This window comes from Podarcis tiliguerta (assembly GCF_965153285.1).
Source record: "Podarcis tiliguerta genome assembly, chromosome: 17".
In the NCBI taxonomy this organism is placed as follows: Eukaryota; Metazoa; Chordata; class Lepidosauria; order Squamata; family Lacertidae; genus Podarcis; species Podarcis tiliguerta.
The window spans coordinates 2759123-2766903 of record NC_139550.1 but is presented as its reverse complement, the minus strand read 5'-3'; the positions used below and the strand labels follow the sequence as shown (position 1 = coordinate 2766903).

Here is a 7781-nt window from a genome sequence, read left to right as displayed (position 1 = left end):
GTGCCACATTCTGTATTATACATTTGAAGCACAGTTAAAGCACATCACTTCCCACAAAGAATCCTGTAATTTCCACCTCACAGACCTATAATTCCCAGAATCCTTTACGAGCTATAGTTCCCAGAATTCTTTGCCATGTGTTTTAACTGTGCATTTGTTGTGTTTCAAAGGTAAGGTGTGAATCTGCCCATTGAGCTTGTCCTGCAGAAGGAAGCCAGGACAGCAAGGGGTCTAGGAACAAAGTCTTATGAGGAACGGCTGGAAGAGTAAAAGGTAAAGGTAAAGGGACCCCTGACCGTTAGGTCCAGTCACAGATGACTCTGGGATTGCGGCGCTCATCTCGCTTTACAGTGGTACATCGGGATGCAAACGGGATCCGTTCACATCCTGAAGCGAACGTAACAAGCGATGGCACGTCTGCATGTGCGCGGGTCACGTTTTGCTGATTCTGTGCACGTGCATGGCGTCATTTTGAGCGTTACTCTGTTACTTCCGGGTTGCCGCGGAGCGCAACTCGAACACACTCAACCCGAAGCACATTCAACCTGAGGTATGACTGTCCTGGCTGAGGGAGCCGGCATACAGCTTCCGGGCCATGTGGCCAGCATGACTAAGCCTCTTCTGGCGAACCAGAGCAGCGCACGGAAATGCCGTTTACCTTCCCGCCAGAGCGGTACCTATTGATCTACTTGTACTTTGACGTGCTTTTGAACTGCTAGGTTGGCAGGAGCAGGGACCGAGCAATGGGAGCTCACCCCGTCGCGGGGATTCAAACCGCCGACCTTCTGATCGGCAAGCCCTAGGCTCTGTGGTTTAACCCACAGCGCCACCTGCGTCCCTGTGTGCCTTCTTACCATCTCCTAAAAGACGTTATTTTTTTTGTATCAACAAACACATAACTTCTTGTCCCTCTCTCACACGTATGTGAAATATTGAATTTAGAGGAAATGAAGCATTATTTGGATCTGGAAAGTACCAAAACCAGATTGCTCTAAACCAGATTGCCTTTAATACAGATTAATTTAATACAGCAGTGCACACAGTATTCTGGAATCTCTTCCCACATCAAGCACACTGTGTTATCACAGTCCAAAATGGCTTTTGTCAGGATGTAGCAGGTGGTAATCTCTTGTACGTATAAGCTTTTGGCCATCCTCATGTGATGCTTAAACTATTGTAAGGGCTGCTGAAGATCTCTTGTCCATATGGCAGAAATCCTTTGAATGATTAGTAGTCACACTTGCCTAGCCCATTTGGAGAAAAACATATATTGACACAAATAGTTGGCTTATTTCTACTTATCTACTTATCCATTCATTCTTCCCATGAAATTATTTCTTTAACTGCTTTAGCAGACCTACACATATTCATCCATCAACTAAACTGGAATAAGTACCTCTGGGCTTTTGACAAAGCAGGGCACCAGGCAGCATACAGATTCTGTCTATGAATTGCAGTTCATAGCCCAGATCCCAGTTCACTAAGGATTACTCATCAGCTCCACTTAAAGGAATGTCATGTTCTTAAACAGATCCCCTTTATTCAATGCAGCTCATGCACAATAATTTCCAGGTGGATTGTGCTCACTAAATCCTCTCATTGTTTTTAAAATGGCCAAAATCATATTTTGCATATGTGAAGTTAAAATTTCAGTGCTAGAACGCCTGATTTCACCAATTGTGCCATTATAACCTTTGTTCCAAATTTAATTTCCCTGTTAAATACAATGTTTAAATCATTCTGATCTCAACACTAATAATAATAATAATAATAATATACCACCCTTCAAAGATCGCAAGGCGGTTTACAGTATAAAAACACAACACTTCACATGACAACAACAAGTAATAACCCCAAATGATCTGCAATATAGATAAAGAAGAACAAGTCTTGTTGAAGAACCAGCAGCATGGCTTCCTCAACAGTAAGTCTTGTCTAGCAAATATTTTAGAGGTGGGTGGGGCTTTTTTAGAGTGTCAGTGAACATATGAACGGGATGATCCAGAAGACACTTTATCCTTTGGCTTTCATAAAGCTTTTGACCAAGTCCCTCCCCAAAGGCTCCTGTGTAAGCTTAGTTATCATGAGAAGAGACCCCCTTATGGATTAGTAACTGGTAAAAGAACAGGAAGCAACAAATAGGAATAGATGGTAAGTTCTCTCAGTGGATGAATGTAAGAAGTGGGTTCACCCAAGGATGGGTTTTGGGACCTGTGCTTTTTAATTTCTTTGTAACTGATCTAGAATTAACGATGAGCCGCAAGGTGGCCGGGTATGCTGGTGACTTCTCTTGCCCTCTTCCTGGCTCTGACTCTGCACCGGATTCTGACCCCTCTGACGCTTATTTGATGTTCTGGATGGAATGTGACCTCTACGTATCTTGGATTACATATTCATTTCTGACCTGCTTGAATGGACAGCCCACTTCCTAACACGTAGAACCTGACATCACAGAGTCTATCCCTACTGTGGCCCAACAATGACTTCCGCTGGCCATGGGCCAAGCTAGTCAGGGGTGAGATCTCAAAGGAAGAATCCTTTTTAAATAAAAAATCCTGCAGACGGTGAAACCACTTGTTCCCCAAAACTGCTTTGCAAAGCAGGTGTGGATGGTGAAGAGGGGCACATATGTTTGTGTGTACTTGAGAAAAAACCAATAATGTGGATGCCTCTATGCAGGGCAGGAAGGGGAGAGAAGGACACGTGGACAGTAAGAGCACCTTCCATAAAATGAGAGGGGGAAAGAATCTGATTTGCGAGGAAATATTTTGTTTAAGGAGAGATTTATGCCTCTGTTGGGTGCACTTCTTGAGGCAATTTAGAAGGAACATTGTCTCACTACATACTTTGGGGGGCTGGATACCTATGATATTATCTCCCATTTAGTTATTTAAACATATTTATAAGCTAGCTAAGGGACGTGGGTTAAACCACAGAGCCTAGGACTTGCCGATCAGAAGGTCGGCGGTTCGAATCCCCACGACAGGGTGAGCTCCCGTTGCTCGGTCCCTGCTCCTGCCAACCTAGCAGTTCGAAAGCACGTCAAAGTGCAAGTAGATAAATAGGTCCCGCCCCGGCGGGAAGGTAAACGGCGTTTCCGTGCGCTGCTCTGGTTCGCCAGAAGTCATGCTGGCCACATGACCCGGAAGCTGTACGCTGGCTCCCTCGGCCTATAGAGTGAGATGAGCGCGCAACCCCAGAGTCATCCACAACTGGACCTAATGGTCAGGGGTTCCCTTTACCTTTACCTTACAAGCTAGCTAAATCAACAACCCTATAAAAATCACTAGCCCCAAATAATATTTACTGGCTTACCTCAGCCACACAGGCTTAATTGTGACTTAAGAGCAACTGTTGAAAAATTGACACACGTCATTTGCTCAGCCAAGGGGAGTTGTGGTGGGTAGTTTAGATTGCTACACTATGTAGCATCACTTCATAGTCCTGCTTTTCCTTTATGTAGGGCCGGTGTTTCTCAAACTTGGGTTCCCAGCTGTTGTTGGACTACATCTCCCATCATCCTTGACCACTGGTCCTGCTAGCTAAGGATGATGGGAGCTGTAGTTCAACAGCAGCTGGGGGCCCAAGTTTCTTCAATTGTGTGTGTGGGGGGGGGTGTCTCTAAATTATTGACAATCTTGGCCGTCAGACTGAAAAAGGTAACTGCCCATCTGGGCTCGGTAGGCATGAATTATGTAGAAGTGAAGCTGGGCAAATATCAATGCAAAAGTTAAGACTGTTGCTAGGCATTACTATGTAAGCCTCTGCTTAGTGACTTAGAATCATAGAATCCTAGAGTTGGAAGAGACCACCAGGGCCATCGAGTCCAACCCCCTGCCAAGCAGGAAACACCATCAGAGCACTCCTGACATATGGTTGTCAAGCCTCTGCTTAAAGACCTCCAAAGAAGGAGACTCCACCACACTCCTTGGCAGCAAATTCCACTGTCGAACAGCTCTTACTGTCAGGAAGTTCTTCCTAATGTTTAGGTGGAATCTTCTTTCTTGTAGTTTGGATCCATTGCTCTGTGTCCGCTTCTCTGGAGCAGCAGAAAACAACCTTTCTCCCTCCTCTATGTGACATCCTTTTATATATTCGAACATGGCTATCATATCACCCCTTAACCTCCTCTTCTCCAGGCTAAACATGCCCAGCTCCCTTAGCCGTTCCTCATAAGGCATCGTTTCCAGGCCTTTGACCACTTGCACCTCTCGGTTTTCCTTTTTTAATGTTATGTTCATTATACAACAAAAAACCCCAAAGAACCCACTTCGCTGCCTGAGTGTCTGAAAAACAATTCTTGCTCACTACAGGAAACCAAGTTCAATGGTACTTTCCCCCACATGTGTACGTGATTGTAGCTGCGGAGCCCAATTCACAAAGAATTGCTCCCAAGCATGCTCCCTTGAAACGAACTCTGTCCTAAGCAAAACCTTTTTATTTCAATGCAACTCCTGCAAGAGACCTTCCCACTGCATTGTGCCCACCAAACCCTCTAATTTGGTTTAAAATCAAAAAACGGCAGCAACCCGAAGCCTGAGATGTATTTCACATGCTCTCATTTACAGGTCCCTTGCCAGAACACTTGATTTCACAAGTTGTGCCAATCTCATCCTTGCTGCAACCTGGCTGGAAACTGGCCCTGAGTTAATCATTCTAATCCACAGTTACCTTTTCTCACTTTGATCCACACGTGATTTACAGGACACAAAACGCAACCAGGGAGGACTGCAAGGACCCACGTCACAGCTGTTAGGTCGGCAGCCCAATCCGCAACACGCTTGCAGTAAGAGCTGCTCAACAGTGGAACGGACTTCCTAGGAAGGTGATGGGCTCTCCTTCCCTGCAGGTTTTGTAAGCAGAGGCTGAATCATAGAATTGGAAGGGACCACGAGGGTCATCTAGTCCAACCCCCTGCAATGCAGGAATCGTTTGCCCAACATGGGACTCGAACCCGAGTCTCATGCTTTACCAACTGAGTTGGGTGGCCATTTGTCATGTACAGTGATACCTCGGGTTACATCCGCTTCAGGTTACAGACTCAGCTAACCCAGAAATAGTACCCCGGGTTAAGAACTTTGCTTCAGGATGAGAACAGAAATCATGCTCCAGCGACACGGCAGCAGGAGGAGGCCTCATTAGCTAAAGTGGTGCTTCAGGTTAAGAACAGTTTCAGGTTAAGAACAGACCTCCAGAACGAATTAAGTTCTTAACCCGAGGTACCACTGTATTACCGAGATTCCCGCATTGCAGCGGGTTGGACTAGATGACCCTCGCAGGTCCCTTTCCAACCCTACGATTCTATGATTCCATGACCCATCGATTTTTAGGGACCTGAGGTTGCCACTGCTGGACCCAGAGGGCCTTGCTTCCCAGGGTGGGGCTGTCCTATGAATATAAAGGGGCCATAGGAGCCAACTCCTAGACTCCCCCCAATAAAATATTTGAGGGGGGGCTGGGCCCATCTATTGCCACTCAAACAGTGTCATGTGATCAATTATGCGGGGCGGGGCTTACTTGCCCCCCCAATATTTTATTCAATTTGGCACCCCTGGAAGGGGCCGCGCAACGAAATCCTAAGCTTGTTAACTCGGCAGCGAGACCCGCTTCGCTTCGACGGGGTTTGCTCTGAAGGAAACGCGCTACAGGCTCGCAACCCAAGTTCACACTCTGGACCTTCACTTCTAAACTGAGACGTGTTCAGACAACGAGGTTTTCTGTTAAATAAATAATAAAAAAGCACACAAACCCGAAAGGCTCATGAGCCCAGCGCAAAGCTGCTTCAAAACCGGGCGCAAACTTGCCCGTCGGTCGGTGTGTGTGTGTGGTAAGAAGAAGCCCCCCAGATGCCCCCCTCCCAAGACATCCCCCAGGTAAAAGCAGAGACCCCCCCCCCAAAAAAAAAAAGAAAGCGACACACTCTCACCCTTGCTCCGTCCCTCGCGCGCCTGCCAGGACCAGAATTTCTCACGGAGAAGCAGAAGACGCAGCAGCCGCGCGCTCCGGAGTGCGCACCAGCGCCCGCAGGGGAACTTTTCCGCCGCTTCCCGAGCAGCAGCAGCAGCGACGACGCGCAACTCGGCGCAACTCGTCCGTCCGTCCGTCTACTCGCCCCGCGAAGACGCGCAGGTCCAGCCCACCGGCAGCGCCGCGCGCCGCGCGCCCAGGGCGAGCCCACCTGCCGGCCAGCCGCTTCCCCGCAGCCAAAGGCGCCCGGCCTCCTCCATGGCGAGCCCGCTATGACCTTGCCAGGTAGACGGGGCAGCCGCCGGGCTTCCCACAGCTGCCGTCCGTCCGTCCCGTCCGTCCGCCTCCGGAGAGAGAGAGAGAGGGCGTGAGGGGGAGACGGAGGGCTGCGCTGGAGAAACCCCGTCGGGGAAGCGCCAAGTCGGAGGAGTAAGGCGCGGAGGCGGCGGCGGCGGCGGTGCAGTGGCGTCCAGGGCGCGCCGAGGGCTCTGGCGCTCCACCCTCGAGGGGGCGGAAGGCGGCCCGGGGTCGGCGAGGGAAGAGCGGGCGGAGCGGGGTTGGTTGGCGGGGCCTCGTCTTGGTAGCAGAAGTCCTGCTCTCAATACCCCCAGGTATGCCTTGCCGTATAGTAGTGATGTACGGCAGGTATGCCTTGCCGTATAGTAGTGATGTACGGAAGTGAGAGCTGGACCATAAAGAAGGCTGATCGCCGAAGAATGGATGCTTGTGAATTATGGTGCTGGAGGAGACTCTTGAGAGTCCCATGGACTGCAAGAAGATCAAACGCATCCATTCTGAAGGAAATCAGCCCTGAGTGCTCACTGGAAGGACAGATCCTGAAGCTGAGGCTCCAATACTTTGGCCACCTCATGAGAAGAGAAGACTCCCTGGAAAAGACCCTGATGTTGGGAAAGATGGAGGGCACAAGGAGAAGGGGACGACAGAGGACGAGATGGTGGGACAGTGTTCTCAAAGCTACCAGCATGAGTTTGACCAAACTGCGGGAGGCAGTGGAAGACAGGAGGGCCTGGCCTGCTCTGGTCCAGGGGGTCACAAAGAGTCGGACACGACTAAACAACTAAACAACAACAACAAGAATGCCTTGCACGCGCCAGGTCATTCATGGATCTATTCGCAAGTGGTGAGCGCCATTTCTGAAACCAGAAAAAAAATAAGCCATGCTGCAAGGTAGCCAACGGGCTGGCCCAGGGGTCAGCAACCTTTTTCAGCCCTGGGCCAGTCCACTGTCCCTCAGACCATGTGGGGGCCCTGGACTATATTTTGAAAAATAATAATGAACGAATTCCTATGCCCCACAAATAACCCAGAGATGCATTTTAAGTAAAAGCACACATTCTACTCATGTAAAAAGACGCTGATTTCCGGACCGTCAGTGGGCCAGAATGAGAAGGCAATTGGGCCGCATCTGGCCCACGGGCCTTGGGTTGCCTACCCCTGGGCTGGCCTCTCCGTATTATTCCAAATTTGAGGAGCTTCTCTATGTTGAGAACTTTCCGAAATGTATCCCCTACTTTCATATGTCCTAGGTAATGGGAAGTAGGAGAGCCATTTCCTTAAAAGTAACTGGAGGCCCCTGTCAGCCTTTCTGGACCTTGGGTCTCAGGATAATTCGTAGGGTTGGGAGGGACCCCGAGGATCATCTAGTCCAACCCCCTGCAATGCAGGAATCTCAGGTAGATCATCTCAGACAAGTAGAATCATAGAATCATAACATCTTGGAGTTAGAAGGCACCACTAGGGTCATCTAGCCTAACCCAAGTCAGGAATCTTTTGCCCAATGTAGGGCTCGAACC

At 49.1% G+C, this 7781-nt stretch overlaps 1 protein-coding gene across 2 annotated transcripts in view; it reads right to left on the bottom strand.

The window, feature by feature from the left end:
• CASR (calcium sensing receptor) overlaps positions 1 to 6479 on the bottom strand; it is a 53196-nt gene extending 46717 nt beyond the window's left edge. Inside the window, exon 1 of one of the 2 annotated variants that reach the window (XM_083419580.1) lies at positions 5927 to 6479. The gene's annotated coding sequence lies outside the window, so the exon portion shown is untranslated. Of the gene's footprint in view, positions 1 to 4308; positions 4390 to 5926 lie in introns of those variants that run through there. The other variant, XM_083419581.1, reaches the window with a different exon arrangement.
• Positions 6480 to 7781: the final 1302 nt, after the last annotated feature.